This window comes from Aquila chrysaetos, chromosome 4, assembly GCF_900496995.4.
Source record: "Aquila chrysaetos chrysaetos chromosome 4, bAquChr1.4, whole genome shotgun sequence".
NCBI lineage: Eukaryota > Metazoa > Chordata > Aves > Accipitriformes > Accipitridae > Aquila > Aquila chrysaetos.
In genome coordinates this window covers 34,446,305-34,466,463 of record NC_044007.1, presented here as the reverse complement: position 1 = coordinate 34,466,463, position 20,159 = coordinate 34,446,305, and the positions used below count along the sequence as shown (strand labels likewise).

Genomic DNA, 20,159 nt, shown 5'->3' with positions numbered 1-20,159 from the left:
GTGTGCCTCAGTGGACCTCCTGGTGTTGTGTACTCCTTGTGTCCTGGTCTCTGATTGTCCTGTCTTGAGAGAGCAAGCAAATGCCTTAGCTCCTCTCCTGCCAACAAGGCTAGTGAGAGGGAAGCAAAGGGGCTGGTGCCCTTCCAGACCTCATCCCAATACAATAAATAGCAAAGCTGGGGTACCTCAGGCTCAGGAGCTTTGAAGTGCTTTCTGGTTGTGATTTTAGACATCGTCACAGTATAGTTAATTTTCCAAAAACCTTTTGGCAAACTTCCTCAAAAAGGCACATAAAGAAACAAAGCTATCATGGGTTAGAATTGAAGGATTTTTCCTGGATTAATGATTGTTTAATAGACAGAAAAACAAAGGGCAGGGCTAGGATTAAGTTTAAGGTTAGCTTTCATAATGAAAAGAAATTGCTAACGAAGTCACACATAGACTTGTCCAGATTAACAGATATTCCTGGGACTTCTGTTGTTCAATATATTCATCAGGGCTTCTTGAAAGTGGTTGATTCATGAAGTTGCAAAGTTTATTGTTGCTGCAGACCTACTGCCACAAGGCACATCTAGTGTGCATCCACATCTTAGGTGTTGGATGTGGACCTGGTAGCCCACTTAAAAAGTTGAAAGAGAGCTTGCAAAGATACCCTTTACACGTCATTTTAGTGTCAGTCAAGATGGCAGCCATCACAGTGATACTGGACAGGTTTTGTAACTATTTCAATAGCTTTGAATAAGGAGCAGGGTACTAATGAACACTGACACTAGTTTTCTCCGCAAACTCTGCACTGGCAATCCTAATCAAACAGATGTGTTAAAACAGTCGAATAACACTGAGTTCATGGGACTTCTAAGCATGTCACTTTCTTTTCTATTAAGTGTTTTGTAATTTCTGCTGATTTTTCTGCAAGTCCATTTGATTATACTTAGTGCAGCCTTGATGCAGTGCACTTGAATTGCTGTATCAGTGAGATTTGCTAAAATAAGTCACACATGAATTGTAGGCCATTATCTATCATTAACTCATCTAGAATTTCATGGTGAACTAAGTGCTACATATAATGTGTTTTCTCAATTGCTACTGGCTACGTTGTCTTAGTACAGCAGAATTTGGCTGATAGTAGTCACATGCAGTTCAGATACATGGAAGCCAATTTTGGAGAAAAATGGGTTTAGTTAATAATTACAAATATTTAAGATTATTTCAGTTATTTCAATTAATTTAGAGACATTTAAATTAAAATTTATCATGTATTTATTTTGGACTTGTTACCTGCATACAGTGCCCATGAAATTCATATCGATGCAGAAGAAAAAAAACAGAAAAACAAACTTGGGCTGTTTTTTCAGGATATGTCTACTACAGAAAAAGCATTTTCAGGTTATTCAGCTGATGTTTATACTTTCCAAGACTTTGTTTCATAAAACAGGTTTCATTTCATCTGGAACTGAGCTCTAAGAATTGCCTGCTAGCATTCATGATTGCCTTAATAATTTACAGTTACTTGCCAACTGATGAACTCAAGACAAAAAAAAGGTCTAGCAAATACAAACTCTTATCATCACACTTCTCTAGGGAATATTTAGGGTTGGGGTCAGATTTTCAAACGGTTTCATGCATCAAAAGATGCAAGTAGACGTCTAGTGAAATACAGTCTACCTATCCTATGCAGTGTCTGCAAAGTCACCATCTTGTCTGCCAGCAAAAAAGAACAGGGTGATCAAAGCCATCATAAATAGTCGTGGTGGGTGGTTCTCTTTCCTGTTGACAGTGGTGGACAGTGGTGGTACAGTGAATGCTGTGTGTGTGTGTGTGTGTGTGTGTGTGTGTGTGTGTTCTTCGGTTTGGGGAAGTCACTGTACAAGATACCTGCTCTTATTCAGCCTCTTCTGAATGCCAGCCATCCTGTCCTTCCCTCTTTTACTCTTTCAGCTGAGGATCATGCTTTTCAGCATGCTGGTTCCCAACAGGGTGAGGCCGGTCATGATCAAGAGCCGTGGGTTCTCTTACAGTGCATATTTGCATCTTAAGGTGCCTGAATACTTTTGAAAAATCTCTGCAGCTCCTTTTTATGGGAGCACTTGGATCTTCTGCTGGTGTGTGGTTTGTGTGTGCTTCTCATTTCAGTTTGTCCACTGATGTTTTGTTCAGAAGATGAGTTGTAAGCAGGTCTAAGATCTCTTTGCTCACCACCTTCAGTGTTTAGAACTGGTGGGGACAGAATGCTCACTATGAAAAGAACATTGGTAGGCTGGTATATCTCACTGTTTCTTCTTGTTTCTGTTTGTTTCGTCTCATCTCATCATCTCATAATTTTATTTAATTTCTTGGAGACTAGGTACTGCTTTACACAATGTTATCTGTACCATGTCTTCTAGTAGTTAACGAACTGTTTCAACTAAAATCAATGGCAGCCTATAAAGACATTAATACATATTTTTGTGGCATAAAACAATTGCAGAATTTCCCTTTTATGGTGTAAAACAACTGCAAAATTTCTTTTCTTGGTCCAACTAAAATTCGATTATCTTTTATCAGACTTGCCATCAAGCCATCATCTGAAGATCATCCTCAGACTCATGTGAGCTTCTATTTCTAGATTTACTTCTCTTTCTAGACTGAAATTTGTCTTTTCTAATTCTACTTTTTTCTAAGAGTTTTAGATAGCTTTCCTCACAGGCTTGTTTGAAGGAAGTATCCTGAATGATACACTGAGACTGAAAGGGATTTTTTCTAAGACTGAAAGGGATTGTGTCCTTTATCCATTAATACTGTCTAGGAGATAGTGCATGTTGCTATTGTTTCAGATGTAGTGCTGCTTTGTAATAATTTGCACGTTTTGCGTGTGGATTTGGTTACTGGGTGGGATACTTTATGACTACATTCAGTTAAATATTGGAAGTTTATTGTGTCATCGTATTTGTTTAGCTTAATGCAGATATGTTGGAAAATCAAGAGCAGTGGCTTGATAAAGCACCAATCTACTAACACTTCTGGTAGAATTAATACCATTTGCTTTCATGTACTGCGATGAGCAATGGTTTCACTGATGAACTTGTCAGAGTGAGTGGTAAAAGTCTGTGTTCATTAACATAGGAAAATAAAGGCCTAATAAGATAGAAAAGGGTAAGGAACAAGAGGACTGACATGAAAGGGTAACAGAATGAAAAATTCCAGGACCTTGAGTGACTTGTAAGGTGAGACATGATTAATCTCACCCAGAGGTTGTAAGAAAGCTGGTTGATCATTCTGCTTCTCACTGGTCACAAGTTCCCAAAGCAAAAAAAGATTAATCCTCTTGCCTGGCTGCACAGGTGGACTGCACTGTGCTGCAACTCTGGACCTGATATGTTATTTCATAGAGAAGAGATAAAGAATTGCCAGAAATGGATGTAAATATGAACCTGGGTTCAGTGTAGCATCTAACTATGGTTAGAGCTAGTTAGAACAATTTTTAATTTGCTAAAGTTTTAAAGGACTTTTTTTTAACTTTGATTAATAATTTTTCATATTTGGATTAACTAACATTTTCTTCATTTCGAGAACCACCTTGCTGCCTCTTTTTTTCATTTTTCACTGCCATTATTTTGTGGGTGCTTTTTCAGAAAATGTGTATATATTAACCAAAATTTTGGCTTAGCCTAGTAGTTACCATTCTTGTCACGTCTCTCTGATGATGTTACTCTAATGACCAAAGAATTACTATGGTGAATTCTGGAAGTTTTCTTCTTAGAAAATCCAGACTTAAATCTGTTACATTTATATAAATGGATATTTGTAACTTTTTAACTTATCAGCACGTTTCCTGAAAGGTAATTGTATTGCATTTAAACATGACTCTATCATAAAATTGTCCCTAAGTCAAACTGCATAACCTTCTCTTTCTATCTCTCTACATACACAAAAGCACCCTATATATTGTGTGATGAAAATAAAATTGTAGTATAAATCTGTAGACATTAATTTTTCTGTATATTTTGTTAATTTATTTACAGTATCCAGGTAAATTGGCATTGATTTTCATTCTGGAAACTAAAATTCTAACTATTTATTTGAATATATTTGCTTATCCATGACTTCTGTGCCAGCTTTTGCTATTAAGATTAGGTAAAGTACATGTTGGCCACATTTTAACTCTTAAGTTCTTACAACAGTTTAAACGTGTAAGTAAACAAGCCACAGTATATATAGGCAGTGTAATTTTTTTTTAAAAGGTCATCTGTTTAAGTCAGCTACAAATCACTTTTTTTTTCATTGCCAGTCAAGTCTTGTTGCCACTATTTATGTTATGAAAGTTTTATTTAAATATATTAAAAATGTTTTCAGTTTTTTTTATTGCTGGATAATTCAGACCCCATTATTGACACTGTTTCCTGATTTATTTTTAGTTTCTTTTTTCAGAAAAGTCTTCTGAATTTAGGGAGGCATAAAGTTGACAAAAAGCTGCATATGTTTTTTCAACCCTTTTCCAATTGCCTGACACTTTGTCAAGAGCGTAGAATTATGTAGCAGAGAGTAAAATATGGATTAAACAAAATTCAGTCATCCTGAAAGGGGCACTGTTTTGTTTTGGTTTTCTCCCATTATTTTCTTCTTCTTTTTTTAACTCTATCTGTTCATGTTTTGTTCTCCCCTGCTTTTAAGCAAAATGATGTGATTTATCACAGTGTTTTACTTTGGAACCTAGCTCAATGAAATAATTCAACACACAGCTCTTTTTTATTGTTTTTTTATTTCAGCAAGCCATTTTTTGCGCAATAGCATACTGTTTGGACACTTGAAAATTCATATGGAAAGGGGATTTTTTTCCTCAGAGTAGTTTTTGACCAACTTTTCTACTTAGAGCATGCTCTTTGAAGAATTTTGCCAAGCTATATGTGTTTTCTATGTATTGCGTGCACTTGCTTGTGCAAACACAACCTGTTGTATGTTTTGCTTACAATATTAATGCAACATATTATGTGTTATCAGGGTCACATAATTTATTTGTTCTGAGCAGTTGCTAGTTTATGGCTCGGCTTCCCATTTGTGCAGCTCATCCCAGTTTGAAAGAGGACAGGTTCCTAGAGCTCACAGTAGAGGAACAAACCACTGCTGAAATTTGTAGTAAAAGTAATCTCTGACAAAAGGCTAACTGAAAGAGAGAATACCTCTGGAAAAGTCCAGAGAAGATGGAGAGAGCAAGAGAAGAACAAGCAATGCAACAGGTGTAACATATGGCAGGGGAAATGCAGTTTTAACCCTCCAAATTATTTAAAATAAAATTCCAGATCTTTTTTTCAGACTAAAAAGGAAGGTATTCAAAGACCAGTCCTGTTCAAATTGTTACAGGAAATGTATAACTGCACTTACAGGCATTTTATAAACATCTGTTACGAAGGTTTTGAAGAAGAAAAAGTAAAATCTGCTGACATTTTAGTACAATGTAATAAGAAATCCAACAGTGGCCTCTTCCAGGTTCAGAAATATTATGAATTTTTGATCCTGAAAAATGGTCCCATGAAAGAATTTCTCTAATTTCAATAGTAGTCTGAAGACATGTTGGCTTCATTTTGTGTGTGTGTGTATATATATATATATATAAATTATTTTGAAGTGATTTTTATATGTAAACAAAATGACAAAATCAAAGAGAGGAGATTGACTGAAAAGGAGCAAGTGGGACAGGGAAAGAAGAGAGAGAAAAACATTGGGAAGGAAAGATTGGCACATATATGACACATGGGTGAGGTGACAGTAAAGTGACTCTGGAGACATTTTACATGGCATGAAGAGGCAACCCGAAAAAAATAGAATAGGTTATTTTTCACAAATAAGAAAAAAAACAACCAACGAACCAGGGATGGTCAAAAGGTGAAACTAGAAATATCCAAACTGGAAGTAAGTTACTGTATTTTGGCTGTGACTGTAATTGTGACTGTGACCGTAATTGTGACTGTGACCAATCACTGGGCTGTGATTGGTCCCTAGATTTTTTTGGTAGATCGTTATTGGCCATTTTTAAATCAAAATGGGTTCTTCTGAAGGACAACCACATGTTCTTGCTCCCCATTAGGAATAACTGGATCAAATTGCACTTTTTTGTGTTATTCAGACATCAGTGTAAATTATCAGTGTCCCCTTATGGCAATTAATGTTTCTTAAAGCTTCTTAGAAAATAATATAAATGGTGAAGTCAAGGCAAAGGAAACTCTACTTAAATACTCAGTGGATAACTATAGCTCTTTAAATTGAAAAGATGTGGTATTTTAAAGGAATGGATTTTAGATCAACATAGAAATGATTGTAAAAATTATCACAATATGCTATAGTTAGTACAGCTTGAATTTGACTGCTTGTCAAGTATTTTGAGGAGACGAAAGTCTGATTTGCCATCAGATTCACAAGTACATAGTTAGATTTTAAATACGTTTCTTACCACTAAGGATATTTCTACACTCTAGTAACAACAGCCACCAAGCTCTGTTTGATGTTTTAGCCATTTAATGTACCTAATTTGGACAGTACACTCAAAGGCTAAGGCACACATTAACACATTTTAACACAACCTCAGTGCAGCTATGCAAATTTTGCATTGCAGCTAACTCACATGCAGCTGGGTCAGACTATGGGCAGCAGAAGTGCAGCCGGTACCCATCTGGTGAGGCAGACCTGATGTCCGCTTCTTCCACCATTCTGCCTCCCCTCACTCAACTGTTTCAGTATTGCTGTAAAAGAAAATGGATTTGGGCTGGATTTGCAAAGTTTTTTTTTTTTTTTTTTTTGCTTCTTCCCATAAAACTAATCTTTCTTTCTGTGAGGGTTTGGTTTTTTTTTTTGCACGGTTTGTGTGAAGCAGGCTTTAAAACATTGGGCTTAAGTCTGAGAGTAATGATAACCAGGGATTTGAGACAGAGGAGAATTAGTAGCAGCTCTGGGTATCAGTGGGTACGAAGGTCTCCGTCATTAAGGACCACGGCTAAATAAACATGCTAGGATATGATTGCTTTATTGCTCTTTGCTCATTTTATGTCATTTTATTGCCTTGCTAATGGCTATAGGATTAGGTGTGTAAGGGAGTTCTGAAAATGTAGAACTAAAAGAGGTATATAAAAAAGTGTGTGCTTCCTATAGAGATTCCAATTTTTCCTCACCATGGATGATGGAGAGACTAATTTACCTTGTATAGGTAAGTGAGGGTAGGGAGAGCGGCACAGAGGGTCTTAAAGAACAAATCCATTTCTAGGCTTCATCCTCACATTAGTACACCTGATGATATCTATGTGCGTTTATAGTGACCCCCGTGGGAGAGGCTGTGTCATTACAAGGAGCTTTTTTCCTCTACAATTGGCCAAATGGTATGTTTCTGATCCAGGGTCTATGCATGAAAATATGCAGATAAGAATTAATTTTATATATATTTAACTATTAAATAAAACACTCATTTCTGGTATTGCCAGAATCAATCTGGTATACTGGTGTAGCAGTATCACTTCTGAGGACAGAAAGTACTGATGGGCTAATAATTTTACTGCTTTCTATTTTGCATGCACGGCAGTTTACAAGATCAATAAAGAATGTTGTGCCTCAGCAGACCTACAATTTAGACTGTAAGAATCTCTGTTCTTGACTAAAGTCCTGTTGTATCTAAATAAGGGGAGCTAGTTTCATCCCTGCTGTCCAGAAGTGGTTTTCTGTGTTGTCAGTTTCTTCCAAGGGAAGGAACGATGTATGACCCATGAAGTTTCTAGTAAAATAAAAAGCAAAGAAAAGAATGGTGTCTTAGCTGAAGCCAGTGGATTTTTTTTTTAATAGGAAAACCTAAAAATGACATGGTGTTATTTGGATCTTAATAGCACAGAGTTACATTTGCGATGCAGAAAAAAAATCGTCTTTCAGAACTTTACAAGAGGCCAGTGTATATTTTGTTTGTATTTAAAAATTGCTCTTAAATGTACAGACTACACGTATACAAGGATGTATAGAATTAATAGGTAGTATTGACATAAATATACATAAACCAAAAAAAAAAGATAGTGACTGCCCAGCTAAAGCTTAGCATTTAAAAGTGCAGTTCACCCAAGAAAAGTCAGCGAGGCTGCGAGAGTTGTAAAGTAGTTCTCAAGGTTACTACAAAATGTCCCTTTGTTTCCTTCATGCCTTCATCCTTCTTGAAACCCTCTCCACATAGTTAAATGAAACTTATTTTTCTTTCAGGCTTTTCTACTACAAATCCTGTTTTACTATGTAGTTTACCCAGTACCTAACATTAGAGTCATCCAAAGAGCAGAGAATCTTTTATTCATACGCTTCTATGTCAACAGTTCCACAGTCTTAAAAAACGTTTTGTCTCTTATTCCCTATATGTAATCCTTCCAGATAGTATTTCAAGACATTGTATAAATTCTATGCTTTTTTATTCTACATGGAAGAAAATCTGGCATCAACATTGTCTGATGACTTAAGCATTTTCCTGAAGTTTCCTTAATCTTCAGAAATGCCTTTGTACCTTGAGTGAAAGCACTGTATTCTCAACCTTTATAATCCAAATAAGAATTTTCTTTAGGAGCATAGTTGGTTTGCATTGCAGGTAGCTTAGCATTTATTTTACTCTTATTGGCTGCAGGTATTACCTAGAGGTGAGGATGGAAACACAGCCTAGGAAACCAGCCTTCCCTCATCTGTATGTGGAGAACTGAAGCTTCTGTACTCTGTTGTTTTGTTTTTTGAATGTAAGTAAAGTTTTGCTGCATGCTTCACTAACCTCCTTGCTTGCTGGAGACTGTATCATTAGCTGTCCTATTTCAACATGCCACTCTCAGAGAAAATGATGACCATTTGGAGCCGCAACTGTTGGAAAGATCATGTGCTCCTGAAAGCCACATAAATACCTATGAAATCAGAGAAATTGGTGGTAGGTTGGTGGGAGGTGTGCACACCCCAAAGATTTTTGCTAAATAATATCATTATGTTGTTCACCCAAGGCTGTGTGTGCTCCTTATCAGGCATTTGCTCCCTCATCATATCTTATTAGTTTCTCCAGTTGTCTGGATTTTCCAATATCGTTCTGGGAAAGATGAACAGAAGACCTGTGAACCACTAATTTCTTCTTTATTTTTTTAATTGGAATGCTTTAATCAGCTAATTAAGGACTTTGCAACTCCCACATGTATTGACCTTGAAGACCCAGTCCTTGAAAGGTGATGATTTTTTCTACTGATTTCATTAGACTTTGACTGATCAGATATTCTTCAGTTCTGGGCCTTAAATACACAACACTTCAAAAAATATTTTTCCCCTTTCTACTTTATTGAGTGAATTCTACCGTGAACGTTTCCCTCTGTCCCCCAGTGGACTCCATGGTTCTTGTTCCTTCCTACTCAGCAGCAACTCACGTGTTTAGAATGCAGTCCCACTTGGTTCATCAGGATGATTTTTTGCACATTTTCCCTGTTTAATTATATAACGCCACTTTTGCTCAATTTGTGCAAACATCCTTTGAACTTGTTACAATTTGATTTTCTGTCAAGCATAGTTCCAAAGAAGAGAAAATGATGGGCAGAGAAAATGATGCTGGTGTATATCTTATTTGCAATTCTAATAACAGCTTTGTGAATTTGAACACATTAGTAAAGAGCACTTCACTCAAGTGCACATTACCACAGAACTTGCTAAACATGCCTAAGAATAATGCTACTCCAGTCTGGGCAAATTAGATGGATAACATCATTTGCAGCAGTTGTTAATTATGTATCAGCTGCAGTCACAGCATAATTCTATTAGTTGCTTATCACACTAAGGTTAACATTCTGTCATTTATATTTGTTTAATTCATAATTAGGATAACACACTTGATACTGTTCACTGACCACTTTAAAAAAAAATATTCACGATGCAAATGTTCAGCAACTTAAGACTAGAAGAGATCTCCCAAGTCATCAACTTGGCTGATGTCACCAACCCATATAATACCTTTCATAAATTTCTCTCCGTGTCTTAAAACCAGTTAGGTTCCTCACCTCTACTACTTAAGTGGAGGTTTGTTACAGTGCCGCGACCCTGCCATGTTTAGAAGCTTTCCACTTGCCAGCCTCAAATTTATGTCTTTGTTATTATGGCAGCATTGTTTTATTGTCTAAATGATTTTTTTCCCCTATGATGTTTACTGTGCATGATTTATTTGTAGAATAAACTCCCTCTCACTTTTCACTTCCTTGAGAAGGGCAAACCAACTCCTTTTAGTCTCCTTCTGTAAGATCTACATTCTCATGCCCTGAACATGGCCGGCAAGCCATTAGTGCTCCTTAATTCCAGCTGTAATGGCAGCTTTTAACTCCCTCCCTTGTGCAGATGGAAGCAGAAATGCCATTCATGTCAAATGAATGACAGATAGCAGGAGGTGTAGATGAGTTCTGCTGGCTCTATGAAATGTGTCCAGAAGCACTGGTGGAAGCGACTGGCTGACTTCTTACTCTGAGTGAACAGATAGGGCAGTATTTTAATTAAAACTACTTGAGACAGCTGAGTCAATCTTCAAACCAAGTCCATGATGGTAACTTAATTAATGTATACATCTAAAAAATAGGGAATGCTGTAGCAGTTTAGCCAGGGGAGGCTGAAGAGGTATTGTGATTCTTAGAGAATAAAAATTCAACTGAGAATTGAGAAATTGGAGGACAATTGGGGAACAATCCTGTATTGGGGGAGAATTAAGGGACTGGCTGGAGAGAGCTCTGCTGAGAAGAACCAAGAGGTCTTGGTAGACAGTGAGCAGAGACTGAGCCAGCAGTGTGTCCCGGGAACAGAGGTCCAATAGCATCCTGGGCTGTATTAGCAGGATCGAGGGAAGTGATTATTCCCTTTTACTCAGCATTTGCTAGATGTTATCTAAATTCTGCATCCAGTTTTGCCCCTTCCCCCCCCCCCCCCCCCCCCCCCCCCCCAGCTTCTTTCATCCAGGAAAGACATGGATAAACTGAAGGAAGTTCAGTGGAGAGCCACCAAGACGATCAGGGTCTGGACCACCTGTCCGGTTGAGGAGAAGCTAACAGACCAGAGCTGTTTCAGCCTGGAGATGAGATGGCTTTGGGGGAGGGGGCCTCACAGCAGCCTCTGGTACCTCAAGGCGGTTTGTGAGAAGATGGAGCCAGGCTTTTCACTATGGTGCAGGTGGGAGGACAAGAGACTGTTGGACATAAGTTGAAACAGGAGAATTTCAGACCGGATGTAAGGAGAAAAATCCCCCCCTCTGAGGACCAGTGGGGACCAGGTCCAGTGGAGGAAGAGGGTGCCCAGAGAGGTTGGGCAGTCTTCATCCTTCAAAGTATTTCAAGATATGACTGGATAAAGCCCTTAGCAGCCTGGTCTGACCAGCATTGAGGAGAAAGTTGAACTTGATGATCTCCTGAGGTCCTTGAAATTAAGGATTAAGAATGTATTCAGGATTTCTCACACCCATAGTGGTATTTCATATAGTTCCTCCTTTTGGACTCATAAAACTGATTATCGGGTGTCATACAAATGCCTAGCCTTTTAGTTCACTTCTGTATCTCTTCTTTCTTGACTGAATTTTATATTCAGATCCCCTTCAGGAAATAACATCAAGACATTAATTTTTTTTTTATTATTCTTTTTCTTTTTTCAAAACAATATAGCACAGCAATCTGCTACAATACTACTTTAGTAATTTTAATTCTCTTCAGTCTTGCAAATTAGCAAAGAACCTGGTGTCCTGTTTCACCTCTGAATCTTCTCTTTGTTTTTCTCTCCTAACAAATGAAAAATACAACTTCATTTATGTAAAATAAAACTCCTTACAACAAAGGCTGTGCCTTCATGTCTTTTTAGGAGTCAATGACTCTGAAGACTTTGGGGTCCCAAAGTAATTATTTCTGCCACACTTCCTAAGAATGGTTGGATTTCAGATTTTTTTTTAACTGTTCCTTCCAAGACAACAGTAGACACCAGTGCTGTAGTTTTCCTTCATTTTTTTTCCCCAAGAATGCTATGCAGATCAAATAAGACAAGTCACATCAATCTTCAATTAGAAATATTTATCATGTTTCCTATCCCTAACATTTATTATATCTCAAAAAAAGGCGTAGCAGAGAAGTTTCAGTGTTTTAGTTGTACTTATTCAAATGCCCAGGCAAGGCCAAATTTTAGCAAGAAGTTGCATCTTTATTAGATCAAGCAGGGTATCTACTTCAAACAGCCAATGTTGATATTCTCTTTGGTGGAGCGATTATGTTGTCGCTACTACAGTGCATCCAACTCTAGACCTTACATCACCTAAAAAAGAAAATCCTATTACTCCTATTTTTCCCACTCACCTGCAGATTCTGAAAGTTTTCAAGTCGCTAATTCGTTGTATCTGTAATAAAACCTTAACATAAATGGTTAGGATATACCCAGTAGTGACCTTTTCATCACCTGTCGAAGTGAAATCATCTTTGTTTCCTTGCACACCACCACTACTGACTCAGCCTTCCTGATTCCTAAACAAATTTGTTTTGCAGTTCTTTCTGATTAGGACATTCTTTTCTACTGTGATTTTGCTTCTTTTTGGAAGTTGAAAGACTTAAGTTTTCACAGGATAACTTCCTGTGCCATTCTCACAAATCAGCTAGGGGTATTCAAATACTAATGCTGATGTATTTACAGAACTTACTGATCAAAAGTGGACTGTCACCTTAGATGTTTTCTCATGTGTCTAATTAAAGCAATGGTATCTGGCAGATGAATCAGTTTTAGGTGTTGTCAGGGCATTTAATCAGTAAAGAGTACAGTTCACAACTGCTTTTTCTCCTTAATCAGATGAAAAAATGTATATCTTTAGTGCATTGTTTTGAAAAAATCACCAAAACCTTGGAGTGCAACAACTTTTGTGTGTCTCCTGAGAGAAATTTAACAGATTAGTTGTGATTTCTCCTTTTTTTCAATGTAGAGTGTAGCATTGATAAAGCAGCTTAACTTTGAGTGGAAAGCTGTTCCTGCGGCTGTGTCTACGCTGTGGGGTAAGCACATCACAGTCCTGGCCCCAGGAGATGCACCTGAATAGTATCCCAGCTAGGTGGGGACATGACCTGTGTCCTCCGCATGCCTTGTATTTCTGGTTCCCCAGGCCAGAGGAGGTATCAGCTAGGCTCTGAGCCTGTGTGCTTGGTGAACCTTCCAAAGGAAATTACAGAGGTCTGTCCTGCGGTCACTGGGATTTTGGGTACACATTGTCAAACCAGGACTGCAAGCAAGACCATGCAGGACAGCTGTCCCACATTTAAGTACAGTAACTTAACATTTGCTTTGTTGCGTTCTGTTGTGGGGAACATTCTTCACCTAGCTTATTTTTTGATTATATTACATATATCTCCATTTTTATCAAACACAGAGATACTTGGGTCTGATTCTGTTAATCCTCACTTGGTATAGTGTCTGTCATTTATGATTGCACACATGGCCATTCTTGTTAAGTTGCCTGACTCTCTTCCTGAAGCTCAGGCCCTCTGAAACATATCTTAAGTTGGAGCAAACATTCATTATGTGAACTAGGAGTATAACAATATTTAAATTTGTTTTAAAATGTGACAAAAGATTTTTTTTCTGGCATTCATAACCTGTAGCAGGTGGGCTATATGATATACTTTAAGTTTTGAGAAGGTGCTTGGGTGGATAGTGCAGGAGGTGGGTCTCCATACAGGGTCTCCACTTTCAGCTCTCTTCTCAGATTTTGGGGAGTCATTTGCACAGATTCACCTCACCTAACTCTAGGTGTCTGTTGCATTTGTGTGAGCACTTTGGTTAGACAGCCTGTAGGAAGAAATAGGTGTTTTGAGGGGTGATTCAGTTCAACCTACTGTTAAAGATAGTTTTGATGAATCTGTTTCGATATTCCTGTTTCTGATCATTGTATACAAAGGGAGTTAGGTATCTAGTTTGCATGCAGATGACTATTGTAGACATGTGGACTCAAGTGTCATAAACACTGTCTTTAGTTATCCTTTGCCTCAGTTCTCTGTTCATAAAAAGGGGAATATCGTTTGTCCCTCTCTCACAGATACGGAAATAATGTTACTGACTGCAAAGTTCTCAGGTAAAGTGTTGGAGCCTACCTACATGAATACATTAAAAACAAGGAATATGGCCACATGAATATTGCTGATGTCTAGAAAACCCACTCAGATGCAGCTGTTATCTATAATATTGAAGGTAAACCTGATCATGTAACCTACATTATTGCAGCTGCACATAACTTTTCAGATTGTATCTTGATGATTTGCATTGTATTTTTACTCGTAACTTCACCTACGAGTATTGCTCAAAGTTTCCTCTTACCTGCTCTTAAAATAGAGACTAAGCACAACTTTGCAGGACTGCTTCTCTCATAGTTTCCATGCCAGTGAATTTTTTCCTGCTTAGCTTGATCAGTATTGTGGCTTTATCAATCAGAGACATGTAGCCCACCTTATTTTTCTAATATTTATCATCAGCTTTCAAAAGGGACTTTTACTGATTTTGAGCTTATTAAAATCACTGTTAAAAAATCTGTTGGGAGCAGATATATCTGTATTTCTTAGAAGTCACAGTAGTTAATGTTTTATTCCTACCTGGGAACACACCTAGCATGTGTTAAAATCAAGAGATAAACGCTGGCCAATTGCAGAGTGGCTCTGTATGTGTACAGCAAAGCTCGTTCTCCAGAGGATTCTGTTTTATGTGCAATGGGATCTGAATTTACTGCACTTACAATGCAGATGCCTCTGCCCATAAAGATACCAAGTGTCCAGGGCCGACCTGATTCTTAGGACAGCCCCGTTGTTTGAATTTTCAAGGAGGTGCTGTTGTTGTTTCATGTTTGCTGAAACCAAGAATGACTTTGTTCTCTTAAGGAAAACAATGTAATAATTTTAATGTGAAATTTCTTGGTTTATGACCTAGTGTAATGGTTTCCTTGGCCCAATTTAGGGTTTTTAGAAGCTTTGGATTGTTGGTTTTGATATGCTTTACAAGCTATATTTTCAGCAGTGTTCAATTCCATCATATATTATTGTTCTCGGAGGGAAATGTATCCCTTTGAAAAACAGGGTATTTTACATGCATGCCTCCCCAGGAGATGAGCTGTTCTAAAAATCTTCATATTTATTTGATGCATAAAATCAAGTTATTTTGATACTTTAAAAAGCTGATCCAAAATATCATTGAAACAGAATATATGCCTTTATGCTTTCATGTTGTTCCTTTATTCAGCTAGTATTTTTAATTTTCTGTCCCTTTGTCGTACTTTCAGTTTAAACTCATAGTCTTTAACATGCTCTGAACTTCTCATTAACAGATTTTTGTAACAGTAAAAACGAGAGAAGTTGTCAAGCTAAGCATAACCATGCTAGTGTCTTGGAAGAGTTAAGTCAAGTGTGTTGACATAAAGTTCTTTGTACAAGAATGTGATGACTCAGTTTAGACTCTAGTTAAAAATTTTAATTTTAGACAGAGTAACTGAAAATAATGGGACTTGTCTGACTATTCAGTTAGCCTGTTACATAGGACCAAGAGTTATATAGTCACTAGCATGGGCAGAAGTGTACTGAATTGGTTTTGAAACATGTAGAATATATACCTCATTCAGCAGGGGATAGAATATAGAAATTAGAAGACTTGCTGCAGTTAATTCATCACACAGAAACGAAAGATTCTAGGCAAGCTGAAAAAAACCCAAACAAACCTTGCCTTGGTACTGGTTAACCTTTTTTTGAACTCGTGTATTGTGCATGACAAAGGTAAGGGTGTTTATCTGTTAAAAAAAAAAAAAAAAACCAAACTCATTATATGGTATTTCTCAAGATAAATATGGATAAATTGTAAGTAAAATTTATCTAACTGGCTACATAAAACATTGTTTATGAGCAAGTTTGCATAAAAACCTGCCAAGGAGGCTTATTAAGAAATTACTAATCACCTGGGGATGACTGAACAAGAGTGTTTAGTCTTGCTTATCAATATCACGATGGTTTGGTTTTATCTTATGCCTTAACTCTTTCCTCTTTTCTTCTCATTTCATTCTGCTCTCTAGGACAAGTGTCTGATTAATTTTCCTGTGTGTACCAGAAAATAATAAGTTACCTGATTTAAGGAAATAATTAACAAGTGACTCCAGTCATTTAACTGCAACTGAGCAAATCTCACCACAAAACTCTATGCTACAAAAATCCTTTAAGCCCTCTAAACTCACAACACTTCATGGCTATTTTGAGTTTTCAAGAATAAAATGAACTAAAGAATATTAAATTAAAATAGCAATATTAAATACTAAAGTCTACTTAATAGTGATTTGTATACCTAACAGTAAACCTTATCCTTTGCTATGTAAAAAGCAAAAGTATCCTATCTTTTATCCTTCCTCCCCATAAAAATGCACAATTTTCTTATAATGCCTGCTAACCCCAGATAGGGTTAGCAAATTTACTGTTAATCTGGACACAAAGCAAGCAGAGGAATGGATTGAAGTGGCAAAATACAGATTTACTACTAGCTCATGGAGAGAATCTGCACATGGACAATACAATGTCAAGAATTACTAGGACCCAGTATGTAGGAGGGAGAGCTTCACCCTGCCAGATCCATTTTTGTAGGTATACTCAATGATAATTCAGGAGGCAAATCCAGCTGTCACAAAAACACAGAAGATAAATTCCTGTGTGTACATATCTACATCTACACATACTTGTGCACATACATATGTATACATAAACCAAGATTTTAAATCTGCATAACATTTGATATCTACATATGTTGCAGTCTACTGTGGACAGCCTCCTGGAATAGCTCGACAAAGGAGTATAACTACTCTGTGTCCTCAGTCTTTACCTCCTAACCCCTGTACCGGGCATACTGTGTTCTGACAGAATAGAATAGAATAGAATAGAATAGAATAGAATAGAATAGAATAGACTATTTCATTTGGAAAGGTCCTACAATGATCATCTAGTCCAACAGCCTGACCAAGTCAGGGCTGACCAAAAGTTAAAGCATGTTATTAAGGGCATTGTCCAAATGCCTCTTAAACACTGACAGGCTTGGGGCATTGACCACCTCTCTAGGAAGCCTGTTCCAGTGTTTGACCAACCCTCCTGGTAAAGAAATGCTTCCTAATGTCCAGTCTAAACCTCCTCTGGTACAGCTTTGAACCATTCCCATGCGTCCTGTCACTGCATACCAGGGTGAAGAGATCAGCACCTCCCTTTATCTCCACTTTCCCTCCTCAGGAAGCTGTAGACTCCTCAGGAAGCTGTAGAGAGCAATGAGGTCACCCCTCAGTCTCCTTTTCCACTGACTGTCATGGGGTTTCCACTTCACCATTAGCTATCCCTCTATAACTTCCCTTGGAAATGTGCTGCTTTAACAGACACCATCATGGCCTTGACTCTTCCATCACCCAGACACACTGCTCTCCATCAGCGCAGTTGCCCAGCTACTACTTGACATTTCGTGGTGGCCTATATGCAGTGGTCCATGTATCACCTCTTGGCTATGAGATGGTTTTTCCTGGACTATTTCCTACTCTTCAGCAGTGGTATTATTTGGTGAAAGGCTGTCCTATACTAAGCTGAAGACTGAGAAATCTCAGAAGAAAGTTTTTAAGTTATTAGCTGCCTGCATACAGCTCTCCTTGGTTGAAGAAATTCATTGCAACATGAGAATAATAAAGAAGTGAAATAATAACAATAGCAAAAATCTTTGTGAACCTGGTAGGTAATCAAGGGCTGGAGAGTGCAGCTGCAGGACCACCATACACAGATATACCACTGTTTTCACTAAACCATTGACAGAAAGTAGCACAGGACATCTGGAAATTGCAGAAGATACTATCTTAATAGTTTTGATCTGTGCAGATTGTGGGTGAATGCAATATGAGAATCATCCTCAAAACACACATTTCTGTTAAAGAGAGCGCACAACTAAGGGTTTGCAAACTGGAATGTATCTTGTACTTTGTGAGATGCTACCCAAGGCGCTCACTGATGTATGTAAGCATGTGTGAGTGATAAATAAAATCAGATAAACTAAATAGCTTTGTTTACCTTGACCTTAAGTAGTGGACGTAACATCTTCCCTTTGCATATGACACCATTATATTACTGTTGCTATGCTAGTAGCATATCCCCTCAATGATAATATGGTATATAAAGTGAATAAATCATTTATCCTTTTAGAACAAGCTGCAGAGAATGATATTTGGAATAGGGAGGGAGGATCTGAAAGTGGGCTATATCCTCAGCCAGTGTAAATTATCTTCAGAATTATCCTGCAGCAACTATTCTTCAGGCTCAAAATATTTTAGAGCTTTCATATTCCTTGGATATTTCCCCCCAAATACAGACAGGGCAAATACTCCAGTGGATACAAGATTAAAATTGTAAATTAGACTTCATAGAATTTGGAGTATTAAATCTCTTACGCAGCTTTGAAACTCTGATGTAGACTACTCACTGATATCTTCATAACTATTTTGGGATTATTTCCAGCTTGAAAAACTTGCTAAATAGGGTCGGTCCATAGTGTTTGACAAGTCAGAAGCCAGGCATGTTCTTTGTTTTCTGTGTTTATTCATATTCATGGCTGCTGAAGTTGTAGTTGGGTGTTCCGAAAGACGGGTACTTTATGAAGCCAGAAGCATAAATATCAAGACAATTCAGACCTCGCAATAATGGTCTGTTCCCTGTTATGCCAAAATGAAAAAAAAAAACAAAACCTGTCATCATAACTTATTAAAGAAAGCTATGTATTTTTGCTGTATGATACAGTGGAGCTTAACATAATGAATCACCAGTTCAAATGAAAAAAGAGGCAGATTCAATATGTGCAAGAATCTCGTTTTTATAGAATGCCTGGGGTGGTCTAAGTGTCTAAAAATGTGTGTAATGGAAACAGGCTTAGCCTAGATTTCCCACAAAGATTTGTACTTATGTTTCACCTGGCATGATTTGTTGCAGCTAATCTTACCACCTTGCCTAATAAGTGTGCCGTGAAAACCTGTTATTCAATTCTGGTACTGGCTTTGCTTTTCTAGTGTTTTATTTAACCACTATATTTGCAGGACAAAGTCAAAGGGCAGATGCAAAATGGAAAGGCACAGAAGCATCTAAGTGCCATAAATTTACTTGGTAAAGCCAATAGTTGATGCTAGGTTTGAGAAGTGCATATGAGATGGTGCTTTTGATCATCTTACTGGAAGCAGTTGTGCTGTGCGTTTACTGTCATGATTCACAAATTGTCCTGAAAAATCCTTTAACATTAACCAACTCAAAGGCAACTTTGTCCTTGTTTGGCTCCGAGCTTTTTATTGGGGGGGAGGGAGGCATGACAATGTTAAGAGACTTGCTGTGATGTTTTAGAGTTGTAGAGGACTGTAGCCGTGTTTTCATCATGGTATTTAGGTCTTAAGCACAAAAGGCTATTTATTTTCCAAGAAGTCTAAGAATTTTGGTAATACACATTTAGATTTTATCCCTATTTTTTAGATCTGATCCAATCCTAACATTTTTATTTAAAAAATAAAAAGCCAGAGATCTCTATCAAATAAAGTAATACTACAGTGTTACAAATCTTTTCATGCCAAACAAATCATAATTTTATATCTTTTAGAACACAAGCAAACATTTCCAGTCATTACTCATGGACCATTTATGAAATACTTGGGGGTGGGTGGCAGCAGAGGTGATGTGACGGTGACTGGCAGTGTTCTCGCTGGTGCTGAGGGTGTGTTACGGGAGAGGGACACTCAGTCTCTGGTATTACATGGGCGTGTGTCTTTGTAAGCCAAAGATGAGATTCCCCACTTGCATGTGGAAATTTGCACACTGCTTCCTGGGTAGAAAGCTTTTGGCAAATAAACTGTCTAGCTTGGAGATCTTTGTCTGAATTTACTGTAGTATGGAGATGTTCTGGCTCAGCTCGTATGGTTTCATTAGGGTTGGTTAGTACAGACTCCCTGCATACCCTGTCTCACGTGTGGGGAGGAGAGACATATCAAAATGTGCGTTTTATCAACATACTGGATAAGTATGCCAGCTTCTTGACAAAAATAGGATGCCTTCTGAGTATGTCCACCGGAACTCACTGTATCTGTAAAACAAGAAATACCGTGAAGATGCGTTCCTTACTCAGAACACATGGGAAACAAG

The 20,159-nt window shown here is 37.7% G+C and overlaps 1 protein-coding gene across 2 annotated transcripts in view; it reads left to right on the top strand.

Annotated features, from left to right (window-relative positions):
- The window catches only part of HNF4G (hepatocyte nuclear factor 4 gamma), a 62,851-nt gene that overhangs the window by 17,651 nt on the left and 25,041 nt on the right, over positions 1-20,159 (top strand). For both annotated transcript variants that reach the window (XM_030012771.2, XM_041123204.1), the window contains exon 2: positions 8,612-8,717. The gene's annotated coding sequence lies outside the window, so the exon portion shown is untranslated. The remainder of the gene's footprint in view (positions 1-8,611; positions 8,718-20,159) is intronic.